Raw genomic sequence first — 22,419 nt, 5'->3', positions numbered from 1 at the left:
GGCTTTGCCCTTTGGTATTTGTACCGCCCCTAGGGTATTCACAAAAGTAGTGATAGAAATGATAGCCTACTTTAGGAGAAAACAAATCCTTCTCTTCCCCTATCTGGATGATTTCCTGTTGGTGTCAAAATCAGTGGAAACTATATGCCCAGATTTGTCCATAGTCTTGTCCACGTTGAGCGACTTGGGATGTGTAGTAAATAGAGATGAGCGAGCACCAAAATGCTCGGGTGCTCGTTACTCGGGACGAAATTTTCGCGATGCTCGAGGGTTCGTTTCGAATAACGAACCCCATTGAAGTCAATGGGCGACCCGAGCATTTTTGTATTTCGCCGATGCTCGCTAAGGTTTCCTTGTGTGAAAATCTGGGCAATTCAAGAAAGTGATGGGAACGACACAGCAACGGATAGGGCAGGCGAGGGGCTACATGTTGGGCTGCATCTCAAGTTCACAGGTCCCACTATTAAGCCACAATAGCGGCAAGAGTGGGCCCGCCCCCCTCCCAACAACTTTTACTTCTGAAAAGCCCTCATTAGCATGGCATACCTTTGCTAAGCACCACACTACCTCCAACAAAGCACAATCACCGCCTGCATGACACTCCACTGCCACTTCTCCTGGGTTACATGCTGCCCAACCGCCCCCCCTCCCCCCCACAGCGCACACCAAAGTGTCCCTGCACAGCCTTCAGCTGCCCTCATGCCACACCACCCTCATGTCTATTTATAAGTGCGTCTGCCATGAGGAGGAACCGCAGGCACACACTGCAGAGGGTTGGCACGGCTAGGCAGCGACCCTCTTTAAAAGGGGCGGGGCGATAGCCCACAATGCTGTACAGAAGCAATGAGAAATAGAATCCTGTGCCACCGCCATCAGGAGCTGCACACGTGGGCATAGCAATGGGGAACCTATATGCCACACACTATTCATTCTGTCAAGGTGTCTGCATGCCCCAGTCAGACCGCGGTTTTTAATTCATAGACACAGGCAGGTACAACTCCCTATTGTGAAGTCCCTGTCGACCGACAGCATGGGTGGCTCCCTGGAACCCACCGGCGATACACAAAAATATCCCATTGCATTGCCCAACACAGCTGAGGTAGTAATGTCGTGCTTAATACAGGTGGGCTTCGGCCCACACTGCATGCCCCAGTCAGACTGGGGTTCTTTACAAGTGGACACATGTAGGTTAAACTCCGTGTGCACCTACAGCATGGGTGGCTCCCTGGAACCCACCGGCGATACACAAAAATATCCCATTGCATTGCCCAACACAGCTGAGGTAGTAATGTCGTGCTTAATACAGGTGGGCTTCGGCCCACACTGTATGCCCCAGTCAGACTGGGGTTCTTTTCAAGTGGACACATGTAGGTTAAACTCCGTGTGCACCTACAGCATGGGTGGCTCCCTGGAACCCACCGGCGATACACAAAAAAATCCCATTGCATTGCCCAACACAGCTGAAGTAGTAATGTCGTTCTTAATGCAGGTGGGCTTCGGCCCACACTGCATGCCCCAGCCTGACTGGGGTTCTTTTGAAGTGGAAACAGATGCATTTATAATTCCCTGTGGACCCACAGCATGGGTGGGTGCCAGGAAGCCACCGGCGGTACATAAAAATATCCCATTGCATTGCCCACTACAGCTGAGGTAGTAATGTCGTGCTTAATGCAGGTGGGCTTCGGCCCACACTGCATGCCCCAGTCAGACTGGGGTTCTTTACAAGTGGACACATGTAGGTTAAACTCCGTGTGCACCTACAGCATGGGTGGCTCCCTGGATACACAAAAATATCCCATTGCATTGCCCAACACAGCTGAAGTAGTAATGTCGTTCTTAATGCAGGTGGGCTTCGGCCCACACTGCATGCCCCAGCCTGACTGGGGTTCTTTTGAAGTGGAAACAGATGCATTTATAATTCCCTGTGGACCCACAGCATGGGTGGGTGCCAGGAAGCCACCGGCGGTACATAAAAATATCCCATTGCATTGCCCAACACAGCTGAGGTAGTAATGTCGTGCTTAATGCAGGTGGGCTCCGGCCAACACTGCATGCCCCAGTCAGACTGGTAATATGTACCTTAACAGTAACCGCGTTGGTGGTAATGTGGTGGTGACTGCGGACCTAGTAGCACGGTTTTATTTTGTTGGTTTTCGGAATGTGGCCAGGATTAAGTGGGCCGTGGCGGGGGATGTTTTTGAGGCACTACGTGTCCTCTCCACGTGTCCGTGGTTATATGCACCTTAACAGTAACAGCGTTGGTGGGAAATGGCCTCGCCGCCATCCTGTTTTTGGGAAGCCTCTGTTTCCACACCCCAGAGACATACCATTAGCAGCGGTATAGGCAGAGCCCAGAATTAGTAACATTTCAGCAATAGCATTAGCGACAGGCCCCACTAACATATCACTAGCAGCATTATAGGGGGAGCACAGTCTTAGTTCCATTTCAGTAATAGTACCAGCCTAGATAGGCCCCAGTAACAATTCAGAAGCAGCAGTATAGTGGGAGCGCAGTCTTCGTTCCATTTCAGTAATAGTAGCAGCCTACACAGGCCCCAGTAACAATTCCGAAGCAGTAGTATAGTGGGAGCGCAGTCTTAGTTCCATTTCAGTAGCTGCAGTATAGCCAAGGCCCAAGTTACATTTGTGTAGCTAAAGTGTAGGCCAACCCCACACACACTTCTGTACCATGAGTGCAGGCGAAGAACATAGAAATTGCTATGATTACACTGTAGGTGAGGGCCCAAAAAAATTGGTGTACCAACAGTACTAATGTACCTCAGTAAAAATTGGCCATGCCCAACCAAGATGGCAGGTGAAACCCATTAATCGCTTTGGTTAATGTGGCTTAAGTGGTAACTAGGCCTGGAGGCAGCCCAGTTTAACGAAAAATTGGTTCAAGTTACAGTTCCAACGCTTTTAAGAGCATTGAAACGTATAAAAATTTTTAAGAAAAATTATATGAGTGAGCCTTGTGGCCCTAAGAAAAATTGCCCGTTCAGCGTGATTACGTGACGTTTCAGGAGGAGGAGCAGGAGGAGGAGGAGGAGGAATATTAGACACCGATTGATGAAGCAGAAATGTCCCCGTTTTGGATGGTGAGAGAGAACGTAGCTTCCATCCGCGGGTGCAGCCTACGTATTGCTTACGTATCGCTGCTGTCCGCTGGTGGAGAAGAGAAGTCTGGGGAAATCCAGGCTTTGTTCATCTTGATGAGTGTTAGCCTGTCGGCACTGTCGGCTGACAGGCGGGTACGCTTATCTGTGATGATTCCCCCAGCCGCACTGAACACCCTCTCCGACAAGACGCTAGCCGCAGGACAAGCAAGCACCTCCAGGGCATACAGCGCGAGTTCAGGCCACGTGTCCAGCTTCGACACCCAGTAGTTGTAGGTGGCAGAGGCGTCACGGAGGATGGTCCTGCGATCGGCTACGTACTCCCTCACCATCCTTTTACAGTGCTCCCGCCGACTCAGCCTTGACTGGGGAGCGGTGACACAGTCTTGGTGGGGAGACATAAAGCTGGCCAGGCCCTTAAAGACTGTTGCACTGCCTGGGCTGTACATGCTGCTCGATCTCCGTACCTCCCCTGCTACCTGGCCCTCGGAACTGCGCCTTCTGCCACTAGCGCTGTCGGATGGGAATTTTACCATCAGCTTGTCCGCAAGGGTCCTGTGGTATAGCAACACTCTCGAACCCCTTTCCTCTTCGGGAATGAGAGTGGGAAGGTTCTCCTTATAGCGTGGGTCGAGCAGTGTGTACACCCAGTAATCCGTAGTGGCCAGAATGCGTGCAACGCGAGGGTCACGAGAAAGGCATCCTAACATGAAGTCAGCCATGTGTGCCAGGGTATCTTCACTAGGAAGATCACTTTCAGGATCCTCCTCCTCCTCCTCCTCCTCAGGCCATACACGCTGAAAGGATGACAGGCAAGCAGCATCTGTACCCTCAGCAGTGGGCCAAGCTGTTTCTTCCCCCTCCTCCTCATCCTCCTCATGCTCCTCCTCCTCCTCCTCAACGCGCTGAGATATAGACAGGCGGGTGCTCTGACTATCCAGCGACATACTGTCTTCCCCCGGCTCTGTTTCCAAGCGCAAAGTGTCTGCCTTTATGCTTTGCAGGGAACTTCTCAAGATGCATAGCAGAGGAATGGTGACGCTAATGATTGCAGCATCGCCGCTCACTACCTGGGTAGACTGCTCAAAGTTTCCAAGGACCTGGCAGATGTCTGCCAACCAGGCCCACTCTTCTGAAAATAATTGAGGAGGCTGACTCCCACTGCGCCGCCCATGTTGGAGTTGGTATTCCACTATAGCTCTACGCTGCTCATAGAGCCTGGCCAACATGTGGAGCGTAGAGTTCCACCGTGTGGGCACGTCGCACAGCAGTCGGTGCACTGGCAGATTAAAGCGATGTTGCAGGGTGCGCAGGGTGGCAGCGTCCGTGTGGGACTTGCGGAAATGTACGCAGAGCCGGCGCACCTTTACGAGCAGGTCTGACAAGCGTGGGTAGCTTTTCAGAAAGCGCTGAACCACCAAATTAAAGACGTGGGCCAGGCATGGCACGTGCGTGAGGCTGCCGAGCTGCAGAGCCGCCACCAGGTTACGGCCGTTGTCACACACGACCATGCCCGGTTGGAGGCTCAGCGGCACAAGCCAGCGGTCGGTCTGCTCTGTCAGACCCTGCAGCAGTTCGTGGGCCGTGTGCCTCTTATCTCCTAAGCTGAGTAGTTTCAGCACGGCCTGCTGCCGCTTGCCCACCGCTGTGCTGCCACGCCGCGCGACACCGACTGCTGGCAACGTGCTGCTGCTGACACATCTTGATTGCGAGACAGAGGTTGCGGAGGAGGAGGGTGGTTTAGTGGAGGAAGCATATACCGCCGCAGATACCACCACCGAGCTGGGGCCCGCAATTCTGGGGGTGGGTAGGACGTGAGCGGTCCCAGGCTCTGACTCTGTCCCAGCCTCCACTAAATTCACCCAATGTGCCGTCAGGGAGATGTAGTGGCCCTGCCCGCCTGTGCTTGTCCACGTGTCCGTTGTTAAGTGGACCTTGGCAGTAACCGCGTTGGTGAGGGCGCGTACAATGTTGCGGGAGACGTGGTCGTGCAGGGCTGGGACGGCACATCGGGAAAAGTAGTGGCGACTGGGAACTGAGTAGCGCGGGGCCGCCGCCTCCATCATACTTTTGAAGGACTGCGTTTCCACAACCCTATACGGCAGCATCTCAAGGCAGATAAATTTGGCTATGTGGACGGTTAACGCTTGAGCGTGCGGGTGCGTGGCGGCGTACTTGCGCTTGCGCTCCAACACTTGCGCTAGCGACGGCTGGACGGTGCGCTGCGAGACATTGGTGGATGGGGCCGAGGACAGCGGAGGTGAGGGTGTGGGTGCAGGCCAGGAGACGGTAGTGCCTGTGTCCTGAGAGGGGGGTTGTATCTCAGTGGCAGGTTGGGGCACAGGGGGAGAGGCAGCGGTGCAAACCGGAGGCGGTGAACGGCCTTCGTCCCACCTTGTGGGGTGCTTGGCCATCATATGTCTGCGCATGCTGGTGGTGGTGAGGCTGTTGGTGGTGGCTCCCCGGCTGATCTTGGCGCGACAAAGGTTGCACACCACTGTTCGTCGATCGTCAGGCGTCTCTGTGAAAAACTGCCAGACCTTAGAGCACCTCGGCCTCTGCAGGGTGGCATGGCGCGAGGGTGCGCTTTGGGAAACAGTTGGTGGATTATTCGGTCTGGCCCTGCCTCTACCCCTGGCCACCGCACTGCCTCTTGCAACCTGCCCTGCTGCTGCCCTTGCCTCCCCCTCTGAAGACCTGTCCTGACTAGGCGTTGCAAACCAGGTGGGGTCAGTCACCTCATCGTCCTGCTGCTCTTCCTCCGAATCCTCTGTGCGCTCCTGCCTCGGACTTACTGCCCTCACTACTACCTGACTGCAAGACAACTGTGTCTCATCGTCATCGTCCTCCTCAGCCACAGAAAGGTCTTGAGACAGTTTGCCGAAGTCCACAGCCTCATCCCCCGGACCCCGGGAACTTTGCAATGGTTGTGCATCAGTGACGATAAACTCCTCTGGTGGGAGAGGAACCACTGCTGCCCAATCTGAGCAGGGGCCCGAGAACAGTTCCTGGGAGTCTTCCCGCAGCTGAGCATGTGTCATTGGAGTGGAGTGAGGAGGCTGGGAGGAAGGAGGAGCAGCAGACAGAGGATTCGGATTTGCAGCAGTGGACGGCGCAGAACTGTGGGTGGACGATAGGTTGCTCGAAGCACTTTCTGCCATCCACGACAGGACCTGCTCACACTGCTCATTTTCTAATAAAGGTCTCCCGCGTGGACCCATGAATTGTGCGATGAATGTCGGGACGCCAGAAACGTGCCTCTCTCCTAATCGCGCAGCAGTCGGCTGCGATACACCTGTATCAGGAGCTCGGCCTGTGCCCACACCCTGACTTGGGCCTCCGCGTCCTCGGCCACGTCCACGTCCTCTAGGCCTACCCCTACCCCTCAGCATGCTGTATTACCATGTATATTCAGAATAAACAAAAAGACTCACTTAATGCGCTCCGTCCAACCGTATCAAAGTATGAAAATCTTACTTGAAGTGGGGTGCCTGGACTCCTGGCACCCCAACATCCAAAGGAAACAGGGAAATTCCAACGAGGCGGGGGTATTCTTCATAAAACAATTTATTGCATACAGGAACAAGTAGGTATCGCAACGCGTTTCGGCTTTTGACAAGCCTTTTTCAAGCCTTGAAAAAGGCTTGTCAAAAGCCGAAACGCGTTGCGATACCTACTTGTTCCTGTATGCAATAAATTGTTTTATGAAGAATACCCCCGCCTCGTTGGAATTTCCCTGTTTCCTTTGGATATTGGGGTGCCAGGAGTCCAGGCACCCCACTTCAAGTAACATTTTCATACTTTGATACGGTTGGACGGAGCGCATTAAGTGAGTCTTTTTGTTTATTCTGAATATACATTTCTTTCCTCCTTGACACGACGGTTTTGGAGTTGCTCGTTGCTGCTCTCCCTTAGGGGATGTCTTAGGACCGCCAACGTATTTTGCCATAAATTGGTTTGAAAAGCCCCAGTGGACCCACGAACTGACCGGTCTCTATTCCATAGGACCGGTTCAGTTGCGGTGAGTTTCTTTCCCTATTTATTCTGTTTTCAATTTTCTTGTACACCATTGGAGCGCCGCTTCTGATCCAATTATCTATGCTGTATTACCAGTGATTTGATTTCCCAGGCAGGAAAGAAATTGGCGCAAGCCTGCAGGCCAAATATACTTTTTTCCCTTTTGTTTAAAAGGAAAGGCCCACTGTTATTATTCAATGAATAATAAGTTTAATAACTGTGTTGTGGCCCTGCAAATGTGTCACAGAACTTTGGTGTTGCAGAGTTATTAACTCTGGCAGAGCAGGTATTTCCCAGGCAGGAAAGAAAATGGCGCAAGCCTGCAGTAAACCGTAGCTGGTTGCGTCTGATTTTTTTACGTTGTCCACGCAGCACACACGTACCCAGAGCCCTTAGGACTGACCGGGGCAGGCCAAATATAATTTTTTCACTTTTTTTAAAAGGAAAGGCCCCACTGCCTCTAGTGAATGAATAATAAGTTTAATAACTGTGGTGTGGCCCTGCAAATGTGTCACAGAACTTTAGTGTTGCAGAGTTATTAACTCTGGCAGAGCAGGTATTTCCCAGGCAGGAAAGAAAATGGCGCAAGCCTGCAGTAAACCGTAGCTGGTTGCGTCTGATTTTTTTACGTTGTACACGCAGCACACACGTACCCAGAGCCATTAGGACTGACAGAGGCAGGCCAAATATAATTTTTTCACTTTTTTTAAAAGGAAAGGCCCCACTGCATATATTCAATGAATAATAACTGTGTTGTGGCCCTGCCTACACAATTCTGTCCCTGTAGTATCAATGGAGGGTGCAATGCTCTGCACAGCCTATTTTGAGAAAAAAAAAAATGCAACACTGCTAACAGCAGGCAGCACAGTACTGCACACGGTTAAATTTGGCCCTAGAAAGGACCGTTGGGGTTCTTGAAGCCTACAGTCACTCCTAACACTCTCCCTGCCTAAGCACCACTTCTGTCCCTAATGCAGGGTGCAATGCTCTGCACAGCCGATTTTGAGAAGAAAAAAAAAATATCCACTGCTAACAGCAGCCTGCACACAGGTAGATGTGGCCCTAAGAAGGACCTTTGGGGTTCTTGAAGCCTACACTAACTCCTAACGCTCTCCCTACAGCAGCTCCGGCACCAGCAGCACTGTCCCTCAGCTAACTCACAAGGCATCTGAGGCGAGCCGCGGGAGGGGCCGACTTTTATACTCGGGTGACATCTGATCTCCCCAGCCACTCACAGCAGGGGGGTGGTATAGGGCTGGAACAACACAGGAGGAAGTTGTAATGCCTTCCCTGTCTTTCAATTGGCCAGAAAAGCGCGCTAACGTCTCAGAGATGAAACTGAAAGTAACCCGAACACCGCGTGGTACTCGTTACGAGTAACGAGCATTCCGAACACCCTAATATTCGCCCGAGCATCGAGCTCGGACGAGTACGTTCGCTCATCTCTAGTAGTAAATAGACAAAAATCAGACCTGATCCCAGGTATGCACAAAATATATCTAGGAGTCCTAGATTCCCACACCCAGGAATCACGGGTCCCCCCTTCCAAGGAAAAGGACCTCATCCAATCAGTATAGTCCCTATGCCAGGCAACGTGAGTTTCCATTAGGGACGCAATGAAACTTCTTGGCCTGCTAACAGCCTGTATACAGATAGTCCTATTGGCCCAAGCCCATACCCGACAGCTGCAACACTTAATCCTTGCCTGCTGGGACAAACAGCAGGCCTCCCTAGATAATAAGGTGAGCCTGTCTGTTCAAGTTCAACAGTCCTTATGCTGGTGGACTTCCCAGAATAAACTTAGACAAGGTAACTCTTGATCACAAGAGCCCTCCATATCTGTTACAATGAATGCAGGCAAGAGGGGGGTGGGGAACACAAGTAACTGAACTAACTTTTTAGGGAATCTGGGACTCTCGAATAGCTGCATGCTCATCCAATTAAAGAGCGCTAAGAGCGATATGGAAGGCCCTTTGTGTGGCAGATCCCCACCCCAGAGGAAGGCATGTCACGATTCTGACAGATAACCTGACAGCCTTATCGTTTGTTCATCACCAGGAGGGAACACGACACCCGAACCTTCATCAATTGGCTGCAAGGCTACTACGCTGGGCAGAATCCACGGTGCTATTCCTCTCAGCAATCCATCTGATGGGATCTACAAATACTGTTGTGGATTTTCTTAGCAGACAAAGTCTCCTCCCAGGAGAAGCTGTGTAAATCAACGGGCCGTCGAGCTCCTAACACGTTAGTGGGGGCGAATACAAACCAACCCATAAGGTACTATAGCAAGATGGATCAGAACGGCCATCCGGGAGGTGTACAAAGCCAGGGGTCTTGATCCTCCTGAAAATATCAAAGCCCACTCTACAAGATCCCTTTTCTCGTCGTGGGCAGAGAACGCACAGGCCACCGCTGAGCAAATTTGTAAAGCGGCTACCTGGATCAGTCTGCATTCATAAAGCACTATAGGGTCAATGTACAATCTAACAGAGACCTGGCGTACGGACAAAAAGTCCTCCAGGCAGTAGCCCCACCCTAAGAATAAGTATTTGGTATTGCTCCATAAGTAAATGGGGCCGTCGTGATGACAACCGGGGGAAAGAAGGGATTACTTACCAGTCATTCTATTTCAGGGTGTCATCACGCCGGCCCATAGCTCCCTCCCCTAAAGAATATTTATGTTCTTTTTCAATGTAAAATGATACCGAATAAAGGTAAATTTTGGTTCAGTATACATTGTCCACCATAATAATTTGAAGTCACTGAGGAGATGGTGGAGGGGAGGTGCTTTAAAGGCTCTTCCTGTCCCTACTGAGGTCAGAGGGCAACCTCCATATGTAAATGGGGCTGTCGTGACGACTACCGGTAAGTAATCCCTTCTTTCTGGCGGTCTTTTTTTTTTTTTTCTGACGTTCATCGTTCTGGGTAAAGAATGTATTACTTTTGATATATTGGACTTTTGTGGACGCAGTGATACCAAATATGTATTTTGGTTTTATTTAGATCTTACTATAAATGTGGTAAAAAGGTGTTTTTGTTTTTAAACTTTTATTCTATTTTTTAAAAATAATTAGTAAAAGTTTATACAGCTTATTTTAACTTTTTTTTTTTCTTTATTCCCAGAGGGGACAACAACTTGTGATGCTTTGATCGCTCCTGCAGTATGATGTAATGCCATGGCTTGATGTGCATTTTGTTAAGACAACCCTGGAGCCATTTAGAAGGCTCCCGGCTGCCATGACACCCACACAGCTCCTTGTGATGTCACTGCAGGGGGCTGTACAGAACCCCTGAATATCGTTCAGGGAATTTAAATGCCTCTGTCAGAATTGACATTGGCATTCAAAGGGTTAACAGCTCCGATCAGCTGTGCGGCTTATCAGAGCTGTTGATGTCGGCTGTAAGAAACAAACAGCGCCTGCGCTGTATGGAGGGAGATCACCATGTGATCTCATACATACCCTGATGCTGCAGCATGTAAATAGATGCGCTGCAGTGTTAAGGGATTAAACAGCATGGCTTCCTCCCATGACTTGTATGCTCTGTCTATAACCCCAGCCTCGTCTCAGTGTCGCAGATTGCCTGTGTGCCGGGGATGGAGACGGGATTCAGCAGACTGAGTGAGGAAAGAGGAATAAGAAGGATAGAGAGAAGAGTGCAGGCAATACCTGCGGGGGGGCTAGGGTCAGTCACTCAAGGGTTACTCAGAGTGACAGCTCTCTGCTGGGGTCTACGATGGGTAAGACACGTTATCACTGCTATGTGCTTGGCTGTACGTGGGACAGGGAAGGGGGAGACCATCAGATTATAAGGTGCAGGGAGACTTCATGGAGATGGATGCTTGTAATAATATGTCTTATGGTCAGAAGAATCCGGTAATCATGTCTTATCTGTATGTGAACAATAACTTCAGTGTCCGTTTGTGTTTCCTCCAGTTCCATCCAGTAAGAGAAGAACCCCAGAGAGATGTCCCTGTCCTCTTCTTCCACAGGACCATCTGGTAGGTGGAGATGTTCCTCTGATCTGTAGAAGGCTGTGAAGCTTTTGTCTTCAGTCTTATTAGATGTCTTCTACTTGTGTGATGAGGCCGGTGGAGATGGCAGGATTACCGCTGACTAGAGACATTAGATCAGTTTTCCACTAATTATAGACCTATATCACTGATAAATGCGGACATTAAACTTTTTTCCAAGACACTAGCTAACAGATTGTCTCCTTTCCTCCCTTCCATCATACACACAGATCAGGTAGGATTTATCAAAGGTAGGGGGGCCAGAGACAACATTATAAAACTCTACTAACAACATCTAGAGCGAGAGTGGGGTCTTATCCTCTCTGTCTGCTGTCCGTGAATGCAGAAAAGGCCTTCGACAGGGTCCATTGGGGATTCTTGTCAGCAACTCTCAAACAAATTGGACTTGGCCCCACATTTCTGGACAGAGTACTGGCCCTTTACACATGTCCTACTGCTAGGATAAGGGTGAATGGATTATTGTCCTCTCCCATACATATCAGAAATGGCACCAGGCAGGGTTGCCCTCTGTCACCTCTTCTGTATTTGTTGGTAATGGAACATCTTGCAGTAGCGATAAGAAACAACCCAAATATACAAGGCCTTCAAATTGGAGGGAACCATTATAAGACGGCCATATACGCTGATGACCTCCTACTGTACATCTCCCAGCCCCATACCACACTTTTGTCGTTAATACAGGAGTTCGAGAGATATGGACATCTATCGAACTTAAAAATAAATTACTCCAAAACAGAAGCTCTGAACATTTCACTCCCGTTAGCAGAAAAACATATCTCAGAGCAATTTCCATTTAGATGTCAACGGGAGGCTATCCAATACCTTGGGGTGTTTGTCCCTACTGACCAATCTAGGTTGTTCCCCTTAAATTATCAGACCCTCCTTAAGCGCACACTAAAAGACCTCTCCAACTATGCAAACAGAGACATCTCATGGTTTGGGAGGATAAACACCCTAAAAATGGATGTGTTACCTAAATTCCTATATCTCTTCCAGGCTGTACCTATCATACCCCCTACATCGTCCTTTAATTCGTTAAGGTCGGCTCTAATTAAATTTGTGTTGGGATTGCTCGAGACCCAGGGTGGGAGTGTGTACCCTCTTTCGCCCCAAGAAGATGGAGGTGTAGGTCTGCCAAATTTCAGACTATACCATGCTGCAGCAGTTTTAACACATATTGTGGACTGGCACTACCACTCAGCTCACAAGCAGTGGATACAGTTAGAACAGGCGGATTGCTCGATTCCGATAAGACTTCTCCCATGGATTCGTCCCTGTGACAGAGCTCAAATCCTATCTACCAATTGCCTATTGAAAGAGACACTTAAACTCTGGGACTCGAAAATACAAAAGCAGATCCTGTCAAGTCTAGATTGTCCCCTCACACCACTTTTCTCCAACCCAGCATTCCCACCAGGTAACAGCCAAGGTCTTTTCATGGGTTGGGAGGCTCGAGAGGACCCCCGGGTTCGCAATGTCCTAGGTGGCCCCTCAGTGCCTTCCTTTCAAGAATTAAGATCTAGGTTTGGTGAACTGAATCTCTCCTGGTTAGAATTTCACCAACTTCGCTCTTTTCTTAACACTCAAGGAGATAGAAACACTTTTCTAACAACCCTCACAACTTTTGAGAGTCTATTTTCAAGAGGGTCCCCTCCGACATACGTAGTATCCCTGATATATGGGCTGCTGATCCAAGAAACATACACTACGGATCCTGGTTTCAAATGGGCTTGGGAACAGGAAATTGGAGTCATGATCTCACAGAATGAGTGGCGGAAGGCATTCATCTTTACTCATAAACTGTCTATGGCCTGTGCTGCACAGGAAAAAAATTACAAAATTCTTACAAGATGGTATAGATATCCTACCCGCCTTCATGCTATATTCCCTTCAGTGTCTGAGGTGTGTTGGCGCTGTGGAACTGATAGGGGTACAATGACGCACATTCGGTGGAGCTGTGACTTGTTGAGACCTTTCTGGGACAAGGTATTCTCCACATATAACTTAATCATCCGGGGAAATATTAACAATAATGCCCAAATTGCTCTCCCATCCATACTGCCGGGCTCAATAGGTTCACAGAAAAAGGGTTTTTAGCAGCAGCAAGAGCAGTTATCCCGAGCCATTGGCGTTCCACACCAATTCCTTCCATGACTGAGTGGCTTTAGGAAATGTCTCATCTGCGCCATATGGAGGAATTATGTGCAGAACATTAATAGAGAATCTGAAAAATTTCTGTCGGTATGGCAATTGTGGATCGACTTTGAATCTTCTTCAGATTTCCGAGCGCTCTTTTCCTAGTTGCTCAATCGCCGCGGGGGTGAGACGGGTTATTAGAAGGTAGTAATCTGGATATTAAACATTCTTGGGGGATTCCCCCTCCCCGTTTCTCCCGCTTCCTTCAACCAACTATCTACCCTTTAGTTTACCCATCCTTTTTTTTTACTTATTTAGAAATATTATTTATTTTATATTATTCATTTTGCCTTCTTGCTTTTTCTCTTCCCATAATTCATCTCTCTTTTTGTCTCTTCTCTCTTTTGTATATGTCATTTTTGTTTTCATTGTTGCAGGAGGATAAGGCCTCGGGCTTCTACCCGAATACTACAGACCGCAAACATTTTATTCTCAAATTGCATGTTCGGGTATTATCATTATTGGGGTCACCCACTAGGCCCCTCCAAGAGTTTTATTTAGATGGATATTTTCAAGAAGAGGCTGATTTATTTATGTTATGTCTTTTGTTATACATGTTTTATAGGTCCTGCTAGACCTTTTTTGAGTTGTATGTTTTCTAACCTATCCTATTGAAAATTTCAATAAAAACAGATTGAACTATAAAAGCATGACCTATCGGGTACCTGCCAGGCTTGGGGAAGCTATCTAAGTTTATCAGCAGAAGAGCCAGACTCGGAACCCTTGGGGTATTTTTTTTTTTTTAAGTTCTTTATAAGAGGGCAAAAATTTCTTCCCAAAAGCCCTTCAGTTTCAGGCAGAACCAAAATATGGGAGATCAAATACTGATCTGTCCACATTCTCTCCAGCAAGTACCACTTCACCTATTTATACTGCTGGCCATAAGCTGGGGAGAATAGTTCCATCTCACCTACAATTTTGTTTCAATCATTTTTTATTGTACATTTTCAGTAAACATTAAACAGTGTTACATGACAATAATCTGCAGTTATCATTTTGCTTAAGCGTGGCCACGCTGATTTCTCTTAAATCGTGTAACACGAACTTTTCCTGCAGAATACATTTATTTCTTAAAACAGTAAATATAGAAAAAAAAAAATAAATAAATAAATAAATAAAAAATTAAAATTAAAGAGGGAAAATACAAGTTTGTGGTGCATTAATAAATACAGGCAAGTATCTGGCTGGGGGGGGTAGAAGGTAGGGGAAGATGTTGGGATAAGGGCTTAGGGAGGTGATGAAAGCCTTGCTCATGGCTTTTTTTTTTTTTTTGGGGGGTTTCCAAGAGCCCTAAGCGTCCATAGTACCCGTATTCAACCATTTTTCAAAGGGTTTAGACGCTCTCATGGCGATCCACGGTCTCCAGAGATTATAGGACCTTTCGCGGTCTTTTTCTTCCTCTGCTCCCTCTATTTCGTATCTCATAAGAGTATTGAGTTTTTCTGTCCATATAACCCTTGTGGGAGGGGCCGTGGAGCGCCATAAACCCTGGACAGACATCCTGACTGCGAGAATAGCCAATCTCAGAAGATCAGCCTTGATCTTTGCCATGGGTCCCAGGAGCATTAATAGTAGGGCCATTTTTGCTGTAAAGGACACCGCTGATCTGGCCATGCTATTGTAGAGGATTTCCACACTTTTCCATAATTCGGCCATTAGTGGGCATTCCCACCAGATATGTAGCATTGTTCCTATGCTACTCTGGCATCTCCAACATATATCGGAGACTTGTGCGTCCATTTGGTGCAGTCTCACCGGTGTCCTGTACCAACGTGACAAGATTTTAAAATTTTGTTCTTGTATTCTGCTAAATTTGGTACTTTTGTGGCACATAAGGAAAGCCCTCTTCCAGTCCATACTGGTGAGCGTTATTCCCATTTCTCTTTCCCACTGTGCCACATAACTGGGGGGGTCGTCCTCCCCCTCGCGGGCCACCAACAATCTGTATGTCTGCGAGATTCCGTGTGTCACTGGGGATGCTGTCATGCATGCGGTTTCAAACTGGGTCAGTGGTAAGTTGCCACATCCCCTGGGTGTCAGGGACTCCACATACCCCCTCACCTGAAAATATTTTAACCAAGCCCCTGGTGGGGGTCTGGTTCCTTCATAGAAGTCTCTCAGGGGTCTCACTCCTGCCTGTGTGGTTACGTCTCTCACTCGTGGGACCGGGGAGTTAGATAGTGACAAGACCTGGTTCCCTCTCTCAAAAGCCTGAAACTGAGGATTGGCTATCAGTGGGGTCAGTGGTCCCGGAACTGAGATCAAACCCGTTTTCTGGGCAAATGTGCCCCATGCTCTGAGCACTTCCCCTAATTGCGGCGAGATGGAGTTTATCTCTTTCCAATATTGTCTCGGGATCCACGGGACCCCCTGGACCGCTAGAGATGCAATATTGTGCTCTAATTCTACCCATAGCTTCGTGCTCTTATCTCTTAGGAGAGAGAGCACAAAATTGCCCAGGCTCGCCCTGTAATACAGGGCGAAGTCTGGGAGTCCCAGTCCTCCCTGTTCCTTGGGGCGCGTAAGGAGCGTGTGTCTGAGCCGGGGTCTGCGGCCCCTCCAGATAAAGTTATTTATTAGCGAGCGTATATTAAGCAGGAATCGCCTGTTGAGGTGGACAGGTAGTGTCTGACACAGGTACAGGAATTTCGGCAAAGTGTCCATTTTTACCGCGATTATTCTGCCTGTCCAAGATATATAAAGTGGGCTCCACTTTTCTAAGTCCTCTTTAAGTTTGGCAAGGAAGGGTTGGAAATTTAAGTCGAAGGTCTGGGCGGGGTTTGCAGGTAGTTGAACTCCAAGATATTTTATGGATGTGGGCTTCCATTTAAACGGGAAAGCTTCTTCTAGGTCCTGCGCTTCTCTCTGGGGGATCGTTATGTTTAGCATCTCAGATTTTTGTAGATTTACTTTGAAATTGCTCACCCTCCCATACCTTGCGAATTCTCTCATCACTATTGGTAGTCCTACCCTGGGATTTGATACAAACAGTAGAAGGTCATCCGCAAACAATGCCATTTTATGTTCACATGTACCATCATGAGTGCCTCTGATTGATACGTTACTCCGGATGGCATTGGCTAGGGATTCCATTGACAGGATATATAGCAGGGGCGACAGTGGGCAGCCCTGTCTGGTACCGTTACGGATCATTATGGGTTCTGAAAGGGCTCCATTTATTTTAATCTTGGCTGAGGGGCCGTTGTATAGGGCCAAGATTCGCTCCCTTGTCCTCTGTCCAAGGCCTATTTGTCTTAGGGTCCCCTCCAGGTATCTCCAGCTGACCCTGTCGAAAGCCTTTTCCGCGTCTACTGAGAGTAGACACAGTGGCTTGTTTTGGGCTCTAGCTAAGTTGATCAAGGATATAGCTTTGATGGTGTTGTCTCTGGCTTCTCTTCCAGGGACAAAGCCCACTTGCTCCTTGTGGATCAGGCCTGGAATATGCTTGCCAAGCCTGTTAGCAATCAGCTTGGCAAACATTTTGACGTCAATGTTTATCAGTGATATTGGCCTGAAATTGGAACAATGTGTTGGGTCTTTTCCCGGTTTCGGGACCACTGCTATGTGAGCTTGGAGGGCTTGAGAAGGGAAAGGGTTTTCCCTGGACACCTCGTTAAATGTTTGTGTTATGAGGGGGGATAATTCATCTTTGAACTGCTTGTAGAAACGCGCCGTGTAGCCGTCTGGGCCTGGACTTTTGCCTAATTTTAATTCACCAATACATTCTAGGACTTCTTCCTGAGAGAAGTCTTGATCTAGGTTTTCTGCAATTTCCTGCTCTATTGGGCCTGGACCGAATTCTTTTAGGTACTCCTCCTCTTCTTTACTGTCGGTCCCGTTAAGTTCCTGATCTTTTACTATGTTATAGAGTCCGTCATAATAGCTGTGGAATTCTTCTAGTATATCTCGTGTCGAGAAAGCTAAATCCCCCCCAGATTTGTGAAGTTTAGTAATGAATGTCTGAGGCATTCGTGGATGTAGAGATTGCGCTAATCTTCTACCACATTTGTCCCCAGACTCGAAGTCGATTCCTCGCATCCTATCTCTGTAAGCTAAGGTTTTCTGGTCCAGGATTGCCCTAATCCGTTGCCGCAAGGTTGATATCTCTGCCTGTAGCCCGATATTTGACGCTCTTTTATTTGCTAACTCCTGTTCCTGGAGGTTCGCCAGCAGGCCCCCCAGTTCACGCGCTCTCTCTTTTTTAAGCCTTGCCCCGTGCGAAATTAGAATTCCTCTCACTACGCATTTAAGCGCTTCCCATTTCAGCGGGGCCCTGGTTTCATCGTCCTTGTGGTCCATTATGTAATTTGCTATAGTAGCTTTAACGTCCTGTAGGCACAGGGGGTCCTTAAGAAGGTTATCATTTAATCTCCAGTTCTTTTGTCTAGTGTCTCCCTGTGTGTCTGCGAATTCTGCATATACTGGCGCGTGATCTGACCATATCAGGGGTCCTATTGAGCTAGTCGGCTGGGCGTCCAATAAAGAGTGAGAGACCCACACATAGTCTATTCTACTGTAACTGTTATGTGCGGATGAGTGGTATGTGTAGTCCCTACCATCCGGATGCATGACCCTCCATAAGTCAACCAGACGCATCCGCCCCAATTCCTTGAGAAGGGCGCGTGTGGCAGCCCGCGAGACAGAGGACTTACCTGATGAAGTATCATGTTCCGGGTTGAGTGCGAGGTTGAAGTCTCCCCCCAGTATAATGGTTGAGCCCTCTGCAAACCTTGCTAGCTTCTCCAGCACGATCAATCCGAAGGATGTCTGTCCCTGGTTTGGGAAATAAGCATTGGCAAATGTTATCCTTTTACCTAGCACTTCTACTTTAATAAACAGGAAGTGTCCCTCTGGGTCGCGTAGTACGTCAAGGGGCTGAACTTGCAAGGTGTTATGGAAGGCGATAGAAACGCCCCCTGCCTTGCGGTTGGGATCGGGACTATGGTACCATGCAGGGAACCTTTTAGTGGAGCATGTCGGGATCTCACCTGCCTTAAAGTGCGTCTCCTGGAGCAGGAGGACTTTGATCCCTTTCCTCTGCATGTGGAATAGGATTTGGCCTCTTTTGGATGGTACGTTCAGCCCCTTGGCGTTGTAGGTACATATTTTTAAGCTAGCCATGGTATTTTATAGGGGGACGTTGTCTTGTAGTCGCATGATCCTGACTAGTGAAGCGCGCGAGGGTAGGAGACAAAGGATTAGGAAAGCCAGAGGGGATAAGGGAGGGAAGCGGAGTGGGGGGATGCCAGCGCATGCCATTTTTCTGTTGTTTATTGTCCCATAAAGAGCACCACCTGCATCTAGAAAAGTAAAAAAAGACATAACAAACTAAAAAAGGGGAGGGGGGAGAAACAAAAAAAGGGGAGCACAAGGAGTCCCCCCAACAGGGGGGGAAAAATATAGAAACAAATGCGAACCATAGTGAGCAGGGCATAGCTGCCCACCAAAATATATTCCGGGGGAAACATTATATCTTTTAATGCAGCTCAAGGCTGTGTATCCTATGTGAGAGGCGGGGAAGCCAAAAACAGAGGTCTCCCCCCCGCCTTCACCATCGCCGTGACTCGCTCCTTGGGAGAGGGCGAGAGCTGTGTGAGTGGTGGTGTACCAAGGAGACCAGGTGTGAGAGGAAAGAGCGTTTAGAAAAAGTGATGGGGAAACATACGGGTGAGGGGGGGGGAAAGGGGGAAATAGGATAGAACGGGGGAATAAGAGATAAGTGGGGAATAGGGGAGAAGTGGGATAAAAAAGGGGGGAGGTGGAATAAAAAAAAAAAAAAAAAAAAAAAAGAGAAAAGGGGGGAAGGGGGGGAGAAGACGGGGAGAGAAAAGGGAAAGGAGGAGAGAAAGGAAAAAAAAAAGAAAAAAGAAAAAGGTGGGGAGAAAATTAAATTTTTGCTACTGAAGACGAATGTCCAGCCCGCCGCAGGGCCACCCCGTTACCGGGGATCTAGAGTGGGACCGTATTCGGTCGGTAAGGAATGTCAGAGGAGGGGGTTCTTTTCAACCCCAGAGCTTCATGTGTCCGTTGAATCTGGGCCTTCTAGCAGAGGTGGTATTTTAAGTCCCATTGCCATCTTGTTCTTTGGTCTCGCTGCCTCTTGTTTTGCGCCCTCCTTTCCCTGCTCTATGCCATTCCGGCCTTGGTGGTAGCACCGGGGGCCCTTTAAAGGAGGGCCAGTCTGGGATCGCGATGTGTGGTAGTTCCAGTGCCCCCAGAAACCCTGGCAAATCACCCAGATTCTTGAAGGTCGCCGTCTTCCCTCCTCTTCTTGCTTGTAATTGAAGCGGGAATCCCCATCTATAAGGGATGTTTCTTTCCCGCATGGCATTAAGCAAGGGTTTCAGGGCCCGCCGTAGCTGTAACGTGCGTCTTGACAGATCTGGGAACACCTCAACTGATTGGCCCCTGAACGTTAGATCTTCAGCTGTTCGCGTTCTTTGTAGTATTTGATCCTTTTCCTTAAAGAAGTGTACCCGGCAGATGACATCTCTAGGTCTGGATGGATTTGTGGGTTTCAGGCCAAGAGCGCGATGGACTCTATCTAGTTCCAGGTGGTTCTCTGCGGGTCTGTCCAGGATGTGGTTGAAAAATTCAATGACCCAATCTTCCAGCTGGCTATTGTCAACCTCTTCAGAGAGTCCTCTTATGCGGAGGTTATTCCGCCTGTGGCGATTTTCAATGTCGTCGATATGGCTGGTTAAGTCCGCGATCTGATGCGCTTGCATTTCTAACAGTTGTGCATGTTCTTTTATAGTGTTCTGGAACGTGTCTTGATTCTCTTCAATTTCTTCCACTCTTTGTCCTACGTGTTTGATATCTTCTTGTAGTGCTGCGATATCTTGTTTGTGAGCTGCATCTAGTTTCTGTAGAAGCGAGTTCATTTCTGATTTTGTGGGGATCGCCTTTAGGTGGGCCTTCCAGTCCCAATCTTCCTCTACGGTCTTACCCCCCTCACTGTCTGAGGTGCTGGTGCGCGCAGCAGGCTGTAGTTTTGAGGTGGTTGTTCCCCCCTGGGCTATTTCTTGCGTCACCTACAATTTTAATTTGGACTCGAATAGCTGCCCCTTCTGTGGATTGTACCGCTCCTTTAAATGCTTCCAACCACATTCTGATAGAAATTTTTTCTCCCAATTCTTTTTCCCAATTTAACTTATTGGCTTTTTTCCCTGGACTATAGTTCCCTGTTAGCATATTGTAGAAGCAGTATGTCTCCGATTTCCTCAGATTTGGCTGTGCAGTGACTTTAGTTATGATATCCAAAAGGAATAATAGTAATTGGGAAATTACTTAGGAAGAATCTAATCCTGATGTATTTAAGCCTATCTCTATCTGGAACCCAATAAGCCGTCTGTAACGATTCAAAGGACTTCATCCCATCTGCCGATACAAGATCGTCTACTAATCGCCTCCAGTTTGATAAAGCTAAGATTGGGATTAGGTAGTTAGGGTTCGATAGGTAATGTTGGTTTCTGTAAGCAATTCTAATTATTTAGCTTCTGTTTAAGGGACTTCCAGGCATCGACCGTGGCTCTCGTGGGTGGTGACAGTTCTCGGGGCACCAGCTTCAATCCCGGAATATTAGACAAGGTTGTTAGAAATGTCGCGTATAGTGAGGTAGTATATAGTATAGTTTCATGTCCCTTTTTTCAATAGTAATAATTTATTTAATATTCAGTGCATTCAAGATCCAACTGATCGCGATAATACTTTCTTCTCACACCCTCATAAGGTGTGCAGTACAATATATTGATTTTATGTTGGTGGATAGAAACCTTAGTAATGTCACTTCCACAGCCATAGGCACCATATCATGGTCAGATCACGCCTGTATAATGATATCAATTCAGGAACACATGAATCACTCTTCTATTAAAATCTGTCAAAACAGCTATATGCTTTCTGCCTCCATCCTTTGGTGCGCCCATAAGGCCTTTATAAGAAGCCACTTTGTTAAAAAAAAACGTGTCCTATGACAAAAACCTTAGAAATTCTCCAACCAGAATGAAAAACACAACTATGTTCACTACACAGACAAAATAAACTAGCTTTTTCCGCAGAGAGAGCTGAATAGATAGTTACTGTAAACCACCAACTTCAGCAGCTCCAGATGTACGACCACGACCTGCCCTAAGAAAACTGAGAGTGACTATTACTGGCAAGGCAAGAAGCCAGGAGCCCTACTGGCAAAACAGCTAAATCACAATCATCTAAACTCCACATACCCTTTATCTGTGACTCCCAAAGCAATAAGCTTTTTAACCCTCAGGAAATCATAGACACTTTAGCAACTTTTTACAAATCTTTATACAATTTAGCTTACAATATATTTACTGTAAATACTTCTCCTTGTTTAATTGCTGAAAAATTGCAATATTTGCTAAAGAAAATAGAACATAAAAAGAAATAAAGGATCAAACTTTCTAGTAGTTCTCTACATTCCCACCTCTGTCCAAAGCAGATGTCCCGTCCTAATAGGAACCCACCAAACCCACGTTCCTCGGCCACTCACTGTCCCTATCTACAACAGAAGCAAAACATTTAAGTAAGAATACAACTACCACCAATAACCACAGTACTTGGCTTGAGATGATCTGGGAAAAACAGGAGACCAAGATGCAGCTCTGATTCCAACAACCATCAGGTGAAGACTGAGAATAACCAGCACAGGACCACAGCTAAGACCGGAATAAGAGCCCTCCCTAATTGCTAACCAGGTTCAACAGGTAGCAGAACACTCTCATAGACATTCCCAACAGTGCTAGAGAAAGCTGGGAGAAAAATACAAAACAATACTAGCATAAACCAGACCTCCATGAACAAATGCTAAAACCTACTGCAACACTTCCCGACTGCAATCTAGCAATCGGAATAATCCCTGTATCGCTCACTTTTCTGAAGTAATCAGTGATAGAACATGTAATATTATTACACTCCAGGCCCCTCTTGTACTCTTTTAGTGAGTACACCATCACCATGTCCTCAGGCAGAAAGTACCATAGTATCACTGCTCTTACAATAAAGTACCCCATTCAATGTTGTGTAGAAACCTTC

General features: G+C 47.9%; 1 pseudogene; it reads left to right on the top strand.

Moving 5' to 3' along the window:
* LOC136627335 (zinc finger protein 271-like) overlaps nt 1-22,419 on the top strand; it is a 47,400-nt pseudogene that overhangs the window by 17,487 nt on the left and 7,494 nt on the right.

This window comes from Eleutherodactylus coqui, chromosome 5, assembly GCF_035609145.1.
Source record: "Eleutherodactylus coqui strain aEleCoq1 chromosome 5, aEleCoq1.hap1, whole genome shotgun sequence".
In the NCBI taxonomy this organism is placed as follows: domain Eukaryota; kingdom Metazoa; phylum Chordata; class Amphibia; order Anura; family Eleutherodactylidae; genus Eleutherodactylus; species Eleutherodactylus coqui.
Note: the sequence above shows the minus strand (reverse complement) of the source record. Positions and strands in the feature narration are given on the sequence as shown.